The sequence below is a fragment of the Rhinoderma darwinii genome, chromosome 4 (assembly GCF_050947455.1).
Source record: "Rhinoderma darwinii isolate aRhiDar2 chromosome 4, aRhiDar2.hap1, whole genome shotgun sequence".
NCBI lineage: Eukaryota > Metazoa > Chordata > Amphibia > Anura > Rhinodermatidae > Rhinoderma > Rhinoderma darwinii.
In genome coordinates this window covers 279,905,507-279,926,987 of record NC_134690.1, presented here as the reverse complement: position 1 = coordinate 279,926,987, position 21,481 = coordinate 279,905,507, and the positions used below count along the sequence as shown (strand labels likewise).

At 40.3% G+C, this 21,481-nt stretch overlaps 1 protein-coding gene and 1 long non-coding RNA gene across 3 annotated transcripts in view; one reads left to right on the top strand and one right to left on the bottom strand.

Annotated features, from left to right (window-relative positions):
- The window catches only part of PACRG (parkin coregulated), a 593,882-nt gene that overhangs the window by 122,669 nt on the left and 449,732 nt on the right, over window positions 1-21,481 (bottom strand). The window lies entirely within an intron of this gene.
- Window positions 10,912-17,336, top strand: LOC142759870 (uncharacterized). Its single transcript, XR_012883205.1, has 3 exons — window positions 10,912-11,029; window positions 15,710-15,956; window positions 16,468-17,336. It is a non-coding gene; the product is annotated as an uncharacterized LOC142759870 (long non-coding RNA).

Below are 21,481 nucleotides of genomic sequence, written 5' to 3'. Positions count from 1 at the left end.
TGTGCCTAAACATCCGGGCGGTCCAGAACGTCCTGCAGAGTTAGCTGGTTTGCTGCTCCCTGCGGCATTTAGCTCCATCATACAGCTATCTCTAAACAGCTGTATCACAGAGTTTTAACTGGAGACCACTCAATGTGGTCTCCAGTCATGTGATCGTTGTGACAACCTGTCACAACGATCACATTACTACCGCCAGTGGCGCTTACGCGCCAACTGTGAGGATCTCTGTGATACAGCTATCTAGAGACAGCTGTATCACAGAGCTTTCACCCGGAGAGCCTATCCGGGTGAAAGCTCCATAATATCGCCTGTCACAATGATCGCATTATTCCTGCCAGTGGCACTTGGCCGATGACGATAAGGAGATTCGTGACACAGTTGTATCACGGAACTTCAACCAGAGACCACATAGTGTGGTTTCTGGTCATGTGATCGCTGTGAAAGCCTGTCACAGCAATTACAGAAAGGTTTGTTAGCAAATAATAAACTTTTCCAATTGTATCTTCTCCGTCTCTGGCAGGATGGCATGTATGTACAGAGAAAGAAAGAAATCCTTGGAGAGCAACTCATCTAGGGTTTGGTACAACAAGTGTATAGATACCAAATACAGCAACATACCCAAATATATTAAGAGAGCACGCTACCTCACTCTCCCCAACACCACAATGGCCTTATATACTCCTCAGTCAGTCTCAGAGCGATATAAGAAGAGAGTATCCGATGGGATAAGAAACACCATTTAATAATAAAAGCATTGGAGAACAGTTAAAAATCTATGTCCACGTATATCGGCGCATCGCCCTTCATCAGGAATCATTCATTACAAAGAAATGACAGCTTTTACATGTCTCTGTGCTACCTAGCCCCAACCCCCATGACATCTATCTGAAACCGCTCTATTCTCTGAACCGCTCTATTCTCTATTCACAGGCTGCTAGAGAGGGAGAAGATTAAGGGTGTATTCTCACTGTGCGGTTTTGCCATGGTTTTCGCAAAATCGCGGTAAAAATGCTTGGGAAAAATGCAGTAAAACATGTATCAAAACAGTGTGAATACACCCTGAGTAATGTAAAAGCACACACATACTTTTTTTTTTTCCAATAAAGATATTTTTTTAGTAAATATATTTATCTGTCTGACTGCCTGTTTATCTATCTGCTACACGGCGACTTTGGCTTAGACACAGGTCACCCGGCCAAAGATCGCTATGTCCCGTAGACTATATTGCAAGTAATAAAAGTCAATGTGGTTGTCGCAAAGCGCAAGTTGCCGCAAAATGACAGTTGCAAGAAATCCAAACTGTTGTGTCTCAGTTACTTGCAGGTCACCACATTGACTTTCATTACTTAGCATATAAGCTATGGGTAATAGGGATCTTTGGCTGTGCGACCTGTGTCACGGCCAAAGTCACCATGTAGCCCCAGCCTTAGGGTGATTTTACATGTGGCGGATTCGCTGCATATTTTACCTGCGGATTTGCGCAGGTAAAGACAGCAGCAGATTACAGTACAAGGCAAGTAGATGAGATTTTAGAAATTTCATCCACATGCTGCAGACATTTTACACTACAGATTCTCAAATCTTTGATATGTCGTTAAATGAATACCTTGGGGGGGGGGGGGTCTACTTTACATAAAATAGTCATTTTGGGGCTGTTAAATGGGTTTTCCAGTCCCCAAAACTTGATGGCCTATTCTCAGGATAGGCCAACAATATCTGATCAGTGGGGGTCTGACTCCCAACACCCCCGCCGATCAGCTGTTTTGAAGAGGCCACAGCGCTTGTATGAGCAATGCTTCCCCTTCACTTACCCTTCGTACGAGTGTGGCTTCCGCTTCATTTTCTTTACTGCTCACACTGTGAATCACGGACACACTTGTAGCGGCTGTTCCCAGTATTACAGTATACACTTGAATGGGAGAAGGCTGTAATACCATGAACTGCTGCTACAAGTGTGTCGGGGATTTACAGTGATGGAAATGAAGAGGAAGCCGCACTCGTACGAGCGATGTTCCCCCTTCAAAACAGCCGATCGACGGGGGTGCTGGTAATTCGGACTCTTGTACGAGCGATGCTCCCTCTTCACTTCCTTTGCTGCTCACACAGTGAATCACGGACATACTTGTAGTGGCGGTTCAGAGTATTACAGTTTACACTTGAACAAGAGTATGCTGTAATACTATGAACTCCCGCCACAAGTGTCGGTGATTTACAGTGTGAGAAGTAATGGAAATGAAGAGGAAGCAGCACTCGTGCAATCGATGTGCCCACTTCAAAACAGCCAATTGACAGGGGTGCCGGGATTTTGGACTTGTGTATGAGTGATGCGTCCCCTTCACTTCCTTTGCTGCTCACACTGTGAATCACAGACGCACTTGTAGCGGCTGTTCACAGTATTAGAGTATACACTTGAATGAGAGAATGCTGTAATACTATGAACTACTGCTACAAGTGTGTCTGTGATTTACAGTGTGAGAGATCATGGAAATTAAGAGGAAGCCGCACCCATTTGAGCGGTGCGTCTCCTTCAAAACAGCCGATCGACGGGGTGCTGGGAATTTGGACTCCGACCGATCAGATATTTATGGCCTATCCTGAGGTTAGGTCATGCTTCTGGTCAGGAAGTGGTTAAAGATCATAAAGATATTGTGTGGAGTAGCTGCATTAGACATTCTACATAAAGAGAAAGATTTGGTGTAAGATTGTAACAAGATGTTAAAGTTCTACAACGCCAAACAAACAAACAAACAAATAATTAAACAGACAAACAACATCCGGTGGCCTCAGTGGTGATGCTAACTTGTATGGCACGTCACCAGTGATTGGCTGCATTGGTCATGTAGATGTATAGCACGTCAATGCTGAGGCCAGGGATTGGCTGCATGGGTCATGTGGTTGTTCAGCCCTTCACCGCTGAGGCCATTGATTGGCCTCATTGGTCATGTGGATGTAGAGCACGTCATTGCTATAAGAATAAAAAACAAGGACCCGCAGGTACCACTGGAGCTGGAGGGATTTGACAGGTGGGTTTTGTTTGTTTTTTTATTTTATAACATTTCCAGCAGCTTATTTCATTCTTAAAGTCTCAGATAATTCATTTAAAATAGGAGTGTAAAATAAAAACTAAATGTATTAAAGAAATGTGTCTGTGCAGGTGTGAATACAGTCCAGAGCGTTTTTATATGATATGCTATTTCTGTTCATTTTCATTCGCTTCTCTTGTTTTTTTGTATTATCGCTGCATTTTATTGTCATTGTTTTTTATCTAGAAATTATAAAACTAATGTCAAGATAAAGATTAATACACAAAATCCAGCGTCTTCCCTCAATGTCAAAAGGAGATTCACTTTATGATTACCAGTCCCTCTGCAAGAAGAATAATAGTCTATGGTGGGTGATATATTTAAATCTGGATAAATGAAAACCCTTCAACACACAAGTGACTCCGATATAACATCTCTCATTTTCCGTTACCGCACACAGGCCATATATCTCTCTCCCAGTATATCTATCTGTAGGCCTTACTTTATCTCTTACATGACAATGTCATAGGACTGCTGCATATTCTCAGCTTGATGAACAGAGAGACGGTGCGTCATACTGTCAGAGAATACACAAAATGTGACACACAGCTGCATTGCGAAAAAAAACCACGGCTTTTTCTATGAAACTCAGCACTTTCATGCATGCCTGTGCTGGTCTTCATGGAGAATATAAAATGTGCCATGTTTATCTTTATCAGATGTGCTGACATACTTGACAATCTGACAAACAATATATATATATATCTATATATCCATTTGTGAGGTGACTAAAATCTTTATTACGACACCAGTAAAGTAGCCAATAGTAGACAACTGCTTGTCTACTTCGATTATAATATCAGATCTGCACATATTCTGCCTTTTGCCTCTTTTATTATGTCATTCAGACATTGCTGCAGGTCACTACTTGGTTTGCCATCATTGTAATTACTTTTATTTTAACAGAGCAGTTTAAACCTAAGCTCTGATTGGTTGCTACAATGCAATGGCGACATGTTCTAAGTGTAGCTTTTTATAGGTTTTCCCTCAAAGCTACTTTAGGTAAATGTGAAAGTAAAAAAAAAAAGCTTCTACATGAAGTCACACACAAGTACCTTTTAAAATAACAGATCTCTAAACCCGACAATACACATGAAAAAACTGTCGACCAAATGCTAGAGCACGCTGCGTTTCAAACAAAACACCACAAACTGCAAAAACGCTACAAAACCGCAACAAACGGAAACTGTTTATGTAGGCTTGCTTACATTTTACTAGACTTCAAAGTAACAGCCGTCCGCAGCTTACTGTGTGTGAATGCAGCCTAATGGTCAGCTTTAAACCTTCTGATTAAAAAATAATAATCTGTGTATATATATATATATATATATGTACACACATAAATGTGCCATGCTTTAGCGCACCAAAAAAGACAATAAAAAAAGTGCCATAGCAAAACTGTTTTCTGCAAATCTAGCCTAAGGTTACATCCACCTAGATTGGAAGTCATAACATGTGAGCAAACATAATTTAGGAGATCGCAACTTTATCACTTCTGCATTAAATGTTTTGACCGGACTTGTGGAATATGCAAGTCTCAAGCATACTTTTATTTTTTTATAGCAACTGAAGAATCTCTAAGTGATTAGTTGATGCAGGGAAAAGAAATCCACGTATAGCGTCTTTGGTGTGCCGCAATCTAGGCCAAATAAGTGTACGGCATATGTTACAGCAGTATGTAGAGTATCAGAAGTGATAGGGCCGCCATAGGGGCCTTTATTATATCTCATATTTTATATGGAGGCATACAGAAGGTTGTTTTTTTTATATCAGAGGCCGTATTAGTCCTATATAAAATAAATTGTGCAATGCTCCCTCAGATGCTGTATGTACAGAGGTATTCTCCCCTAGGGGCATCTCTTCTAGGAGAGAATAGCTCCGTAGATGTAGCACACGATAGAGTCTGTACGGTAGCACACACAGACTGAGCAGCTCTGTACTAGGGAGCCGTACGGCCACTGTGTGCTGCTGTACAGGCTCTGTGCACATGGCTCTGCTAGGTCTATGAGGCCTCAGGGATCATGATACGTATCATAGATTTTGGGATCACTTACAAATGTAGCCGTCTTTATGTTGACTTTTAACACATTAAAGAGGCTCTGTCACCACATTATAAGTGGCTTATCGTGTACATGATGTGATTGGCGCTGTAATGTAGATTACAGCAGTGTTTTTTATTTAGAAAAACTATCATTTTTGACAGAGTTATGACCTATATTAGGTTTATGCTAATGAGTTTCTCAATGGACAACTGGGCGTGTTTTACTTTTTGACCAAGTGGGTGTTGTGGAGAGAAGTGTATGACGCTGACCAATCAGTGACCAATCAGCGTCATACACTTCTCTCCATTCATTTACTCTGCACATAGTGATCTTGCTAGATCATGATGTGCAGTCACATACTCACACATTAACGTTACTGAAGTGTCTTGACAGTAAATAGACATCGCTTCCAGCCAGGACGCGATGTCTATTCACAATCCCGACACTTCGGTAACGTTTGTGTGGGAGTTAATGTCAGCAAGCGTGATCTCGTGAGATCACGCTGTAAATGACAGCTTACAGAGTGATCTTGCGAGATCACGCTTGCTGTCATTGTCATTAAATCACGCTGCAGTAAGTTGTCAGAGTCAAGATAAAGATGGCTTCATCACTATACTACAAAATGTGGTCAAATGTTAATATAACTAATACATATTAATTATTGTTCTAAATACAAAACTACTATTGGCACTGGTCACTATTGTAATCAGACCCATAGCTATGGCAGTACAAGATGGTACTGCAAGGCATTGTACCCCCACAAACCGTAATCCGACTTGCCTTTCGGTTTTGGACAAGTTCAAAATAGTCAGCGAGTAAAAGGGAATAGAAAAATGTTTAGAACACTTGATAATGGTCCTGAAAGTGATCATTCAAACAGTCAACTCATGGCAGTGATTTTGTTTTCTATAGTAAAATCTGGAAATGTATGTACTGTAATACAACGAAAAGGAGATTTCGCTGCAAACATTCCTGCATCACCAACGCCTATTTTTTAAAACATGTCATTTCATTAACATACATAATTCATTGTTTGATTTCAAAGTAGCACGCATATACGGAGGGAAAATGGCAGCAAGAAAGCAAATCGCTCACTCTAAACAAAAGAGCCATCAGGTTGCTAAGCAACAGCAATGAAGACAGGTAAAACGGCTCGATTAAAGAAATAGGTGTGTGGGACAAGCAATCTAAGTTTCCTATGTATGTCGTGCTACACTATTGGATGAAATACTTTACATTGTGCAGTTATACATAGGAACAAAGTTGTTTTTTTTTACAGATCTGTGGTAACTCTGCAACAATCTCCGGCATCTCAAGTTATTTATTTGCTGAAAAAAACCAGATACATTTTGAATGAGAGACATTCAGATACGGAGTCCCCTTTAACAAGCTCTAAATGAAGTCTATGGGCTCCTGAAGAGGTTAATATGTTAGAATATATCACTCAATCTACAAGCACACATGGAAGCGCCCTGTTTGCCGCCCATGGTATTTGTGGTGTGCTTTGGAAGCATTCAAGCGCTTATAAAAATGTAACACATATATGAACAGCCCTGAGCTCAGTCTTGACATTTGAAGCTCAAGGTTATTCCATGGCTTGTTTGGTTGCGGCCCAAGAGCTATTAAAACATTTCCGTCCCATGACAATTTATTGCCATACAAAGCTATAGAAATGCCTTTGTGAGTCACTTGGTAGTAAATAATTTGCATACCTGGGGCCAGGCCGGCTCCTTATGTGGCTTTTATGATGCTCCAAAATTTTGTCTGAATCTTTCACGCAATAACTAAAAGAAATAATCCTAGGGGTATAGCTTCAATCAGGCACTCTTAATATATGCAAATGATATTTAAAACATGCAAATATTGTTATGCTGTCTTCTTTAACCTCTTGTTCAAACATCTTGGTGTTTTTTGTTGCACTGTTTTAGTCATTTGTGTGACATTTTACAAAACAGATGACTACAATGTCAAACAATATAACAGAATTTGGTATACAAATAAATGTGTCAAATTAAATGATGGTACAAATATTAAATACACTCCAATATACTAGGGCCTGTATCAGATGGATGTGCCCTTGGGATCTTTAATGGTTACTGGAATATTCTTAACCTATTTCTTCACACAAAGCACTTGAGTGCAATCACAAAGTGCACTTGTTCAATGGATTTTTCATTTCTTTGTCTCATTGAAATGCAGGTTTCAGACGCTATGTTAAAACAGACAACCTAATGAATTAAGCTGTAGTTTAAGCCATGCTTATCATTGCTGGCCTGTTTTACAGTTAAAATGTGTCAACATCACTCAAGAGTTTAGCGGACTATAGTAAAATCATGTTGCTTCTAAAGTAATTCTAAAATAGCTGATGAAATCCTAGAAATGCGGCTATTAGAACAACATAGACAGTACCGGCTTGCTTTAATGCTATACATTTCATAACTTAACCTCTTCCCGCGCTGCGCCGCAACTGTACATCCTGCAGAGGGGTTGCTTCCCGCAACAGGACGTACAGATGCGGAGCTGTTTCCGGCGCACACTGTCCTAACCGACAGTGTCCGGGAACCGGGAGGTCAGCTGTCGGGGACAGCTCCACTCCAGTCTTGCCGGTCAGCGGACCATCGCCACTGAATTTCGGCAATTAACCCCATAAATGCGGCGACTGATTGCGATCGCCGCATTTAAGAGGTTTGAAGCACATCGGAAGCCACCACGAAGTGATTGTGGGAGCTGCCAATGCTTGTCGTGGCAATCGGAGGCCAGACAATGACCTCCGGGTTGCCATGTACAGAAGTCTTGGAGGAGCAGCAGGAGGCTGGTCCTCGTAGGCTTCCTGTCAGTGTGGCTGTCACGTCACAATGACAGTAAGGCTGGATTCACACGAGCACATTACATCCGTAATGGACGGAACGTATTTCGGCCGCAAGTCCCGGACCGAACACACTGCTGGGAGCCGGGCTCCTAGCATCATAGTTATATACGATGCTAGGAGTCCCTGCCTCTCCATGGAACTACTGTCCCATACTGAAAACATGATTACAGTGCCGGACAGTTGTCCGACAGCGAGGCAGGGACTCCTAGCATCGTACATAACTATGATGCTAGGAGCCCGGCTCCCTGCAGTGTGTTCGGTCCGGGACTTGCGGCCGAAATACGTTCCGTCCATTACGGACGTAATGTGCTCGTGTGAATCCAGCCTTAGAATACATTATACTACGTAGGTCATGACCAGACGTGGCAGAATTGCTCTGGAATTCCGCTGCGGACAGTCCGCTGAGGAAATCCGCAGCGTACACGTTCCTCCATTGCTTTCCACATCTTTTTAGTTAGGTTCGTTTACACGTTGCGGAAAACTCCGCTGCGGACCATAGGCTGCGGTTCGGAATTTGGTGTCCGCAGCATACACTGGCTGTTGCGGACGTGTAGCGGACTCATTGCGGAATTTCTCCATTGACTTCAATGGAGAGTCAAAATTCCGCAATGAAGTACGCAGATGTTATGTGTGTTGCGTAGGGTATTTGTTTTACGAACATGATATTTCTTCATTCTGGCTGGACCTATGTATTTCTAGGTCTACAGCCAGACTGAGGCCCCATGCACACTAACGTAAAAACGCCCGTAAAAACGCCCGTTATTACGGCACGGGCAGGCCCATAGAAGTCAATGGGGCTCCCGTAATTACGGGTGACTACGTGTGTGCACCCATAATTACGGGAGCGTTGCTAGGCGACGCCAGGAGATAGTCACTGTCCAGGGTGCTGAAAGAGTTAAACGATCGGCAGTAACTGTTTCAGCAGCCTGGACAGTGACTTCCGATCACAATATACATCAACCTGTAAAAAAAAATAGAAGTTCCTACTTACCGAGAACTCCCTGCTTCTTCCTCCATTCCGGCCTCCCGGGATGACGTTTCAGTCCAAGTGACGGCTGCAGCCAATCACAGGTGCAGCGGTCACATGGACTGCCGCGTCATCCAGGGAGGTCGGGCTGGATGCCGAAAGAGGGACGCGTCACCAAGACAACGGCCGGGTAAGTATGAATTTATTTTACTTTTACTAGGGAAAGGGCTGTCCCTTCTCTCTATCCTGCACTAATAGAGAGAAGGGAAGTACTTTCACCTCAATAAGCAACGGCTAGTCCGCATCAATTTAATGCCCATTTTAGGCAGAGCCGCAACAGAATCTGCAACGCAGATTATGTGCGGCATTGATGCGGACAGTGGCGGAAGAAATACGCCACGTCTGGTCATGCCCTTAAAGTTATTAGTAGTGAGAAAAAAACTAAAATTAAGGTTAAAAAAAACAAAAACTTTCACATTTTACTTCTAAAGTAATGTAAACAAATAAACACAATTGGTATTGCTACATCTGTAAAAGGCCGAACTATTACAATATACCATTATTTAACATGCACGGTGAACGCCGTAAAAAACGTAAATCATTTAACCTGCCAAAATGGCTGTTTTTTTTTGTCACCTTAGCTCTTATAAAAAAATGTAATACAATTTTTTGATCAGATTTTATGTACCAAAAAATGGTACCAATAAAAACTACAGCTCGTCCCGCAAAAAATAAGACCTCCTACCGCTCAATCAACTGAACAAAGTTACGGATCTCGGAATGTGGTGAAACAAATCATTTTTTATTTTAACAAATTCTTTGTAAAAGTAGTATAATATAAAAAAAAACTATATCAATTTGGTATCACCCTAATTGTATTGAGCCGCAGAATAAAGTAAAGTTTTCGTTTTTACCGCACGGCGAAAGCTGTAAAAATGAAACCCCCAAAAAATGGAATCAGATTTTTTTTACAATTTCAGCCCGCAAATAATTTTTTCTCAGTTTCCCAGTACATTTTATGGTACTTTAAATGGTGTCAATAGAAACTACAATTCCTCCCGCAAGAAATAAGCCCTCACACCACTCTACTCACGGATAAAGAAAAAGTTATGGCTCGAGCAGGATCCGGCTCATTTAACCCCTTAGTCAATAGCAACCGCAGCATTTAAATGGTTAGAAAAGGAGCCCCTGTAACATTGCAATGACCCCCCCCCCCCGCGCCGCGACGGGATCGCAGTGTGCCGATGGTTGGCATGGCAACCTGGGGGTCTGATGAGGGCCCCCCAGGTCTGCCATATTTGTACTTCTATGCGAGAGTGTGAGGATAACGATATACTGCAATACATTAGTATTGCAGTATAGCATGCAAACGATCCAACAATCACTGGTTCAAGTCTCCTAGGGGGACAAGTAAAAAAGTCAAATACAGTAAAATAAAGTTTTTTTAGTATATAAAAAAATATTAAACGTTTAGAAAAAAACCTTCGCATTTTCCCCCAAGCACAATGTAAATAAAATTAAAAATGAACATAACTGCTTTCGTCATGTCAGTAAAAGTCCATATATTACAAAATATAATTATTTTGTTTTCCCGGTGAACACTTCAGCTCCCACAAAAGACTAGAATAAAAAGTGATCAAAAAGTTTCATGTAGTACAATAAATGGTGCCATATACAACTTGTCCCGCAAAAAACAAGCCGTCCTACGGCTATATTGATGTAAAAATAAAAAAGTTAGGGCTTTTGGAATGTGGGGAGGTAAAAACGAAAGCAAAAATCTGAAAAATAGCGACGGGAAAGGGTTAATCAACTTAGTTCCAGGACAGCATTATCCCACAATTGTAAGCACTGATGTTCATGTATGTCTGTTCTAGCATTGTTTTTAATGTTACTGTCACACTTGCATTACTTGTTACATCCATGTTTCTGTATCTTCTATTACAGAATTTCAATATAAATAAGATTACGAAGAAAACAAATATAAAAGAGGCTCCCCGCACCAACAATTTTAGATGCTGGAATATACCCTCTTCTCTCTACATGGTTCAGACAATGAATAACAACATAGGTAATTACATAGTGTGATGCCATAAACTGACCAGTCATAGATAGTTCCCAATACTACAACACTCTGCTGGTGCGAGGTGCCATGAACTGCCAACACCATGCAGAAAGATAAACTGTTTTTTAGCATTGGGGACTCCTTAATAACTAATACAGTGGGGGTAGAAAAAACAATCTAAAGATAAAGTAAGAGACACCCAATCATTTGAATTATACGGAGCCCAAAAGAATGATCAGTAAACCTTTGGTGTCATACTGTAAATCATTTTTATCATTCTCAAACATACTCATCATGATATATATATCTGCATGTTGCCAGTGTAATGCATTCTCATTGTATATATACATAATAAAGAAGAAATACATGTTATACTCCTCTTTCGGTAGAATGCCAGTTGTATACATATATTTATTCTATAACACAGTCACTGTGTATCTCTCCAGCAAGACAATGACAGGAGTGGGTGAAGATAGCAGCGGGTTCTGTATTCCCACTCTTTCAACTATTTTCCTCCAGCAGTTAACATCCCAACATAAATCTCTGGAACACAGTTTCTATTTAGCTAAATCCATGTAGGATGTGTATGTAAAGATGCAGACAAGAAATACAATTGTTTCTTCAGTCGGTGCTTTAGGATACATTAGATTTTTTGCATTCTAAAAAATTCATGAAATCATGTTTTATAAACATTACTCAGTTTATGAATAAGGACATAAGAAAAGCAAAGATATGTCTATGTATGTATCCTTTCATTTAGAAAAAGTTAGGACAAAGAAATGATACCGTAGTACTGCCTTACACCTATATGTATTCACATCATCCATCTTGACTTCTATCATCTATGGCTGCTCTAGTTATTGGTTCATTTGGGCCATAGCTATATAAATTACATGTAGTTTGGATGAATTGTTCCGTTTCACATTTTGTAATGAACCAATGAAAAGCATTTTAAAGATTTCTCAACGTTTTTTCGATATATAAAGTATAATAAGGGCATGCCCAGATGTGGCGGAATTCTTCCGCTACTGTCCGCATCAATGCCGCACAGAATCTGCGTAGGTAGCCGGACTGGAGGAAGAAGCAGGGAGTTCTCGGTAAGTATGAACTTACCGAGGGTCACTGCCCAGGGTGCTGAAACAGTTACTGCCGATCGCTTAACTCTTTCAGCACCCTGGACAGTGACTATTTACTGACGTCGCCTAGCAACGCTCCCGTATTTACGGGTGCACACACGTAGTCACCCGTAATTACGGGAGCCCCATTGACTTGCTCAGTCTGGCTGTAGACCTAGAAATACATAGGTCCAGCCAGAATGAGGAAATGTCATGGTAATAAAACCAATACGCTCCGCAGCACACATAACATCTACATAACATCTGCGGACTTCATTGCGGAATTTTGACTCTCCATTGAAGTCAATGGAGAAATTCCGCAATGAGTCCGCAACCAGTCCGCCACATGTCCGCAACAACCATTGTATGCTGCGGACACCAAATTCCGCACCGCAGCCTATGCTCCACAGCGAAATTGTCCGCAACGTGCAAACGAACCCTACTAAAAAGCTGTGGAAGGCAATGGAGAAATGGGTCCGCTGCGGATTTCCGCTGCGGAGTAACCGCAGCGGAATTCCAGAGCAATTCCGCCACGTCTGGCCATGCCCTTAGTATGCCCCTCATAGCTTAGATTTACGATCAATGGGCCCCTCGTTACCTCTTTTACCAGGGTGGCAAAACTGTTGGAATAAAAGTTGACAATGCTCTATTGGTGAAGCAGAAGTGTCTCGTATGGGCACCACTGATGATGAAAGAATCGCACATCAAGGCGAATCCAGCTGTAGGTGCAACTGAACATCCTTCTCCTTGTTCAGTAAGGGTATGTTCACATGGTAGACTAAAACCGGCTGTAAAATACAGCATTGAAAACAGCCCCTGATTTTCAGCCATTTTTTATGCATCAAGCGTTTTTTTGATGCGTTTTTTACGGCTGTTTTTTTAGCTCCAAAAATGGCTCAAGAAGTGACATGCACTTCTTTTTTACGGGGTGTTTTTTTACGCGCCATTTTTAAAAACGGCCGCGGAAAAAAACGACCTGTGGGAACAAAACACAGTTTTTCTCATTGAAATCAATAATCAGATGTTTAAAGGCGTTCAGCCCCCGTATTTTCAGCCGTTTTTCAGGGCGTTTATGGCCTGAAAAACAGCTGAAAATAAGCCATGCGAACATACCCTAACTTTGTACTAGGGACAGTATCAGCCTACTAATCTACACTACTAGTAGTGCTGTGTGATTTACTGCACAGCCTCTGCCGGGCTAAGGATCTGGATAAGAGATTTGGCTTGCCAAGAGGGCACCAAAGAGTCACACCAGTAGGAAGGATCTTAAGGGTGAATTCACATGCGGCAGATTTTGTTGCAGAAGTCCGTGTGCTTGCTGCAGAAACTTCCCCATTCAGAGGAATGATACAGATTTTTAGTCCCATAAATTTTTTAAAAAAATAGATGGTGTATGTAAAATCTGTTCTATTCATCTGATTAGGTTTGTTCTTGCTGAGTAAGGATTTCTGCAAAACCTGCATCGTGTGGAGGTTACTCTGTCCAATTATTGGGCAAACGAAGGTTCACAGAACGCTCGTTCCCGATAATTGCCCAGTGTAAACAGGGCAACGATCAGCCAATGAACAAGCAAACGCTCGTTCATCGGCTGATTGCATAGTTTTAAATGCAAAAACTATTATCATTGTCGGCAGCACATCTCCCTGTGTAAACCGGAAGATGTGCTGCTGATGTGATAGAAATGTATGAGGACAAACAATCGCAGTAATGATCGCTCGTCCCCATACATTGTTCCTTGTGAAAGGAGCAAACGAGCGCCGATCAACGAGCTGTCTCGTTGATCGGCGCTCATTTAAAAGGCCCTCGTCAGGCCATGTAATATCCCCTTTAGCCCTGGAAAATATTCTAAATACAAATGATACATGTGTCTTTGGCCAATGTGAACCAAACAGGCTGATTATGGTCCTAGGCCAAACAATGTCGCTGTGCTATTAAACAGATCAGGGAAATCAATCAAATATGAAATATATTGTCCTTTTCAGATCTTGTATTTATAAGAATATTCTACAAAAGTTGTATGTTATAAGTAACAGAAGATTGGAAACTGTAATATGTGACCAATTCCAATATGGTGAGAAACAGAACTATAACAGTACTATAACTGAGTGGTTGGAGAAGCTAATTGTAGCCTTATCAACCGATCTCCGAACAATGAAACACTAGAATATAATGATACTCCTATTCCTTAACTGCTATAAGCGGATAGCCCCACCTGTCTGGAATAAGACCCTGATCTCTGTATGGTTAGAAATCACTTCTTGACCTATAACTGAGTTTTTGATGATTTCCAGTTCAGCTATTCAAATTGAAATAGATTTTATTATCCGTCTATGGTGTCACACTATCGTACTACGGACATCTACGAGAAGATAACAACCTTACAACTATTGATGCTGATTTGTAGATTATTGGGTAAACACGTATCTTACTACAAATGTGCCTTTTTCTATATTGATCTTTATGTTTTCAACTTGGCTTCTGTCAATGCACTTTTATTAAAAGACATGTCCCAATGGCTAAGAAATGTGATAGCATCAACACTACAAAGGTATTGCATTATTAAAACAAGATGCACATGAAATACCCATGGTGATGTTAAAAGATAATATCTGTTCCTCACTAAAACCATTCTCACATATAGTAATTATCTGTAATAAATTATGTGAGCATACAAGAGGGAAATTAATTAAAACAAGAAGCACTGCTGAGCTTGGCACCTTCAACATAATACTGGTTTAACTAAGAACATTGAAGTTCAATAAGGACCTGTCACTAGGTAATATCATTTAAACTGGTTAACTGACCTGAATAGCGCTATCTCCCTTATTCCGGCACTGTTAGCTTCTTTTCCTAGACCCCCCCCCCCTTCCAGAGATATGGCCCACTGTGGTGCTGGCCCCCTATATGCTAATTTGCTGTAGTTAGTTAATGGGGTGGAGCTGGCTTATCTGCCTCTGATGCTGACCAATAAGCGCAAGGCAGCTCGAGTGTAGTTCACGCCCTGTTGGCTAACTTGATCAAATTAGCATATAGGAAGCCAATACAATAGTCTCTGGAACGGGGGGGGGGGGGGTATAGGAAAAAAAAACAGCGCTGGAATCATGGAAACTTATATGAACTACTGACAGGTTCTCTTTAAGGACATGCCCTTACACTCTACACATCAGACAAAGCTGATGTGAGCCGACGCATAGCCACTCTATTTCAGACCCAGCAGAAAGGAAGCTAAACTGCATCAGCCAGTAGTCACATTAGCTTCCTCTTCTGATCTCAGTGATCACAGATGAGATAACTACTGTTTTGCGACTAGCTGATGGATTTAGTATTATGGGACTATACTAGCTGTTCTATCCGTATCTTCCTCTCCTATTAAAAAACAAAACAAAACACTCAAGTAAGTATATACAGTATGTGGGGAACATTCTGTTAATAATTCCTACTGCAAAATTTAAATGAAGCCATATTAGCGTTCATCATGTATACAGAAGTTTAAGTATCATTGTTTCATTTATTTGTAATCGGATGCAATCTGTATTTGGCTATTTATTTACATCTTGTCTATGTCTTTCAGGCTGTGCACTGTGGTTGGCTTCTTTGCTGAGAGCACTTGTGAAAAAAGTTCAATAATTGGTTGAGGCAGATGGGTTCAAGCTAAATACTTGAAGGAGCAAACAGAACAAAGCACCTGTGCTAGCTTAACATATCAGGGGATGGCTCCGAAGTGCGGTACAAGATTTTAATCAGTCGAGTGTCAGTCCACATTGGTCCGAGCTTCACTCTGAGAGAACAGGCAAACAGAACTGCCAATGTTGTACCAGGTTTGGTAATCAGTCATTATCAATATTGCTGTTTATTTTCCATCCTAAACTATTATTTAAACTGTTATATTTACGAAATGCAAATCAAAGCCTACGTACATACTAAAATCCCTAAAAAGTATGGTGGTTTTCACCATTAACAATAGTATAGCTGCGACTGGAGCGTATGAAGATATTATGGAAGCCCAATTAAAATGTACAATGGTCAGAAGGGTATTATACATTTTGAGCGGCGTTACAATATGTTTTGAGTGATTTTGATGGGACAGGTTCACCTTCATTGTAAATGTATACGCCTTGTGAACTACTAAATCGTGGAAGGGAAATCAATACAATGATACAAAAACACGAAGCACTGAAGATACATATTTTTCACATAGTTCATAAACTGGGCAATGAGAAAGATTTAATCTCAAATGTTATCCAATCAAAGACAATGAATACTAACTGTGATTGAATGTTGCAAACTGCGGACCTGACAGTTGTTACTAAATCGTGTAATCCTGTACAGTGGGAACCGAAATGCATTAGCTGGAAAACTTATCAGAAAGAAAAGCAATCCACCGTTGCCTGCCAGAGCCATGATAACAAGGACGTTACCTTTGGGTGCAGTTTGCAGACCAGTAAGGCAAAGTAAAGTCAGAATAATTTCTTTCTTAATAAAGAAAAGTCTATTTTACTAAGATGAAAATAGGTGACTAGAGAGTACAGTTGTGTGAAATAAAGGTGAAATCTTTGTAAAAGTCTTAACTTAAGAACCTTGCAGAAGAAACTTGAATTGTCTTTATATTTGACGGTGGGTTACTGCTGAAAATGTCAGTCCGCATTACTGAGAGTTCCAGTTTAGTCATCTTTAGAGCTCTTTATTACTGTACCTTAGCTATGGTGCAGAATATCGATAAAAATCATAGCAACAAGTCAAAATTCTACACAAAAGCATTCTTATATTAGAAGCGCAGGAGTGTGAATATAAATTCCAGCAAAGTAATGCATTTATTGGCCAGGGAATAGTTGGAAGCAGAATTAGGAGATAAAATATTTTATGTGATAGTTCCTTGTAAAATTATAAGGAAATTTAGTGGTTTGCCTTTCTGGTCGTTGATCGCAGCTTGTTATCAAACTCCCTTCCAACCATTGCCTGCTGATAAGAACTCTCTCAGACTTAAAAAGAACTCCTGTAGTGGCCTTAAATAAGTAGGCTATGAAGAATACAGCTAGCCATAGGCAATGGCATGTAAATGATAATGTGGAATAATCCATGTGACTTAAGGTCCTTTTACATGGGCCAATGATCGGGAAAATGAGCATTCATAGGGGCACTCGTTCCTGATAATTGCCCTGTCTTATCAAAATCTAAACGGGGCAACCATCAGCCGATGAACAAGCAAACGATCATTCATCAGCTGATCGTATAGTTTATGCAGCAGAAAATATTTTCTTTGTCAGCAGCACATCCCCCTGTGTAACATGCTGCCGACATGATGGTAATGCATGGGGACGAGCAATTGTAGTAATGATCGCACATCCCCATACATAGCACCTTGTGGAAGGAGTAAACTAGTGCCGATCAACAAGCTGTTTAGTTGATTGGCACTTGTTTTATGGCCAAAATTGGCTGGTGTAAAAGGACCCTTATGTGTCTTAACCCCTTAGTGACCACCAATACGAATTTTTAACGGCGGTCACTAAGGGGCCTTAGGCTAGGCCGTCACATTTTCACGGCGGCCCAGTCTAAGTCCTGCAAGCTGAAGCTGGGGCTCGGCTGTCACATGACAGCCAGGCTCCTGCTCTAACGGCCACGATCTAAGTTTACTTAGAGCGCAGCCGTTTAACCTGTTTAAATCATTTACAGAGGGAGGGAGCAAATGCAATCACGGGCCTCTGATGGGGTGCCATGGCAGCCGGGGGCCTGATAAAAGCCCCCAGGTCTGCCCTGGGTATATACCTATTAGGATGTGCTGGATATACTAAGTATACCAAAGCATTATTTCTGCGATCAGGAGATCGCATAGTGAAGTCCCCTAGTGGGATTAAAAAAAAATAAGTAGTAAATGTGAAATAAAAATGATTAATAAAGATTACAGTAAAAAAAAAAATATTCCATAAAAAGTGATTTTATTTAGTAAAAGTGTAAAAAATAAATAAAAGTACAGATATATGGTATCGTCATGACCATAATGACCCAAACAATACAGCCAACATGTAAATTAAGCCGCAAGGTGAACACCCAAAAAAAAACCGGCGAAATTGCTATTTTTTTTCCATTGCCCCCCAAAAAAGTCATAATAAAAGTTAATTAATAAGTCCCATGTACCCCAAAACAGTACCAATCTAAGCTACGTATCGTCCCACAAAAAAACAAACAAAAAAAATCACTACATTGACAGAAGAAAAAATAATTATGGCTCTTGGAAAGCGACGATGCAAAAACAAATAGTTCTAGTTCAAAAGAGTTTTTATTGTGCAAAAGTCGTAAAATATAAAAAACCTCTACATATGTGGTGTCTTCGCAATCGTACGACCCATAGAATAAACATAATGTGTTATTTACGCCACACGTTCACTGTGAATTTGAAAACGCATACAACAATGGCGGAATTTCAGAGGTTTTTTCTATTGGCCTCCAAAAAAAGTTAATATAATTTAATCAAAAAAATTATATGTACCCCAAAATGGTGCCATTAAGGAGTACAACTAATCCCACAAAAAAAAGTCATCATACAGCTATGTCGGCAGAAAAATAAAAAAGTTATAGCTCTTTGAATGCGACTATAGAAAAATGGAAAAAATAACTTGGTCATTAGAGCCTAAAATAGGCTGGTCACTAAAGGGTTAAAGTGGTTTTATACCGGCAGATATTCACCCTCGTTTACCAACTTTAAGGAGTGCCAATCGACAATACAGCTTGTTGATCGGAACTTGTTTGCTCCTTTCAAACGGAGCAATGACCATTAGTATGGGAACGAAGAATTATCACTACGATCACATTTGCAACACGTCGGCAGAAGGAGATGGAGAAGGAGATGCGCTGCTGACTAGCGATCATTATTTGGCCGCACAAAAGATTTTGATAAGACAGGGCAATGATCAGGAACGGGCATTCACAAGAACGCTCGTTTAACTGATCATTGGCTTCTGTAAAAAGACCCTTAAAGTACTGTATCCCCTTTAATGTCATCGTTTTGTGTAACATGACGTTCTGGGTCCAAATTCGACCAAGCTCAACATGCGCATAGACTTTGTATGTTCTCCCTGTGTTTGTAATGGTTTCCTTCCACACTCCAAAAACATACAGAAGGTTTAAATGCCTTTGCATAAAGCTGGACTTAGTGAGTTTTTGAGATTGAGAATTAGATTGTGAGTCCCATTGGGGTCAGGGAGTGATAATCTCTGTACAGCGCTGCAAAATATGTTAGGGCTACAAAAGCAACAGGAAATAAATGCCATGTCTTGATTTTTTTTTTGTGAGTGTGCCTGATTTGATGATCAAACTGACAATTGGGGACTGGGACTGTAGGGGGGGGGGATATCAAGCACTTCCGTCAATCAAAAGCACTCAACATTGCAAAAACAAAACAAAACAATGATTATTGTTAGAAAATGTGTCTGTAATTATCTAATTCTAAGCTATATACTTAGCTTGGGTGAGTGACTAACCGGTAAATAAAAAAAATGGCGGGAAATTAGATATATATCTTTATGTAAAGGTTATCATTACCTTAATCTGGTTGCAATTTAACACCCAGGGCTGTTATATGATATTCGACAGTTTAGAAAGTTATATAGTGCCACTAAACTATTATGATTGTGTGACGTTTTATGATAAAATGTGAGCATAAGAGGTCTTGCCTCAAATCTTATATTCAAATTGTGTAGATCTTGTATTCCCTGGTTTCTGCAAATAAAAGTATTTTCCATTAGGAATTGTGCAATGTTTCATCAAAAGGTGACACCTAATTAAAGCACAGAAGAGAGACGTCAAACCTCTTATGACACGTTTTAGTAAATAACGGCTTAACTCTGGAACTCTCCTTAGGGAAGACTAATGTGACATATGTGAGACTTTCACGCTACCATAAGAAGAGGGAGAGGATTATTAACGTTTCTATGCTCTTCTTATTTCACAAAAACATTTCATATAAGCAGCTTCTTTCTTTTGAACAAATACTAAAGGTAGGAACACAAAGTGCAATAGTGAAGATGGAGACAGCTGTATCGGTATTGTTATCTCAGCACTGTATTTCAAAATGTAAGTAGCGATGTTTTGTCTCTGGGTAACCTAGAAATGTTTGAGTTGTCTTTGAATTTCCTGTTCTCTTTATTTTCTCAACTTGCTCTGTATGGAAGCTTCTGTAAGTTTTACATTTTCCTGAGGTAGGTACACGCAGGCAGTTAGCCGTGTGCGCCCTAAGCCGCCTTCAGGTGGTTTCATAACAGATAAGTGATTTGTACAGTCAATTCAAGTATTAGTACACACTAACACTTTTATAAATGACTGATCCACCATAAATAACAGGGAGTTATTGGTGCCTGAAGCATTTGAAAAACAAAGTAGGTACTGTCTTCATGATACAGAGTAAAAAATGTATTTTTACAAGTATCCAGTTGCATTCACACAACCATAAAGGTACCTCAAAGCAATAGTGTAAGTCTTCTGTTTAAAGGAAAAAAATAAGCAGAATGAAAAAAACAATAATTGCAACATTTTCTTGATCCTGTTCTGTTCCCTCACAAACTCCAAAAGTTTAAAAATAAAATAATACAAGTTCTCTATATTTTTAAGAGCTATTTCAGAATGTCCTATAGATATTACTTAGACATACCGCATGGTTCCGAGTTGTAAGGAGCAGAAATATGCCACCATTGAAATCAAAGGGCCCATACTGTACCTCCAATTTCATATGGATGCTGACTGTATTACAGAAGTGTTCTTCCTTAGAAGCATTGCTCCATATTACAGTGCTGTTCTAAGGCCCCATATGGCGGCACACAGAGTATGGAACTATGGGTACTCCATGTGCCAATGTACAGGCTCAATACACAAGGCTAAACCTGAAAATGAAAAATAGCAAAACAATTTTGACAATGTCTATGGATGCTGTAATTTTTACCTTTCGTGGTTGTAAACCTTCTGACAATAACTGGGAAAGATTTTGAAGCATAGCCAATATAGCAGACTTTCATTGCTCAGAGTGGATCATTTTTAGTACTAAAGTCAAAAAGATTAACCTTACTGATCATATGCAGAGATCATTGATAGGGTTTTACCTCTAAGCACATTAATCATATTAATCAACCATCCAAAGGATAAATGCATGATCGCTCCACCACTCAGCACTAGAACAGGGGAATAGGGGTTGGGACCCTCTTGTGATCTAGTCATGAATAGGCGTCCTGGAAGTGGGGCCCCCAGTGATCATACATTTATCACCAATCCTGTGGATAGGTGATAAATGTGCTTAGTGGGAAACCCCTTTAATGATAATAGTTACAACTATGGCATGCTCATTACAGTATGTGTATGT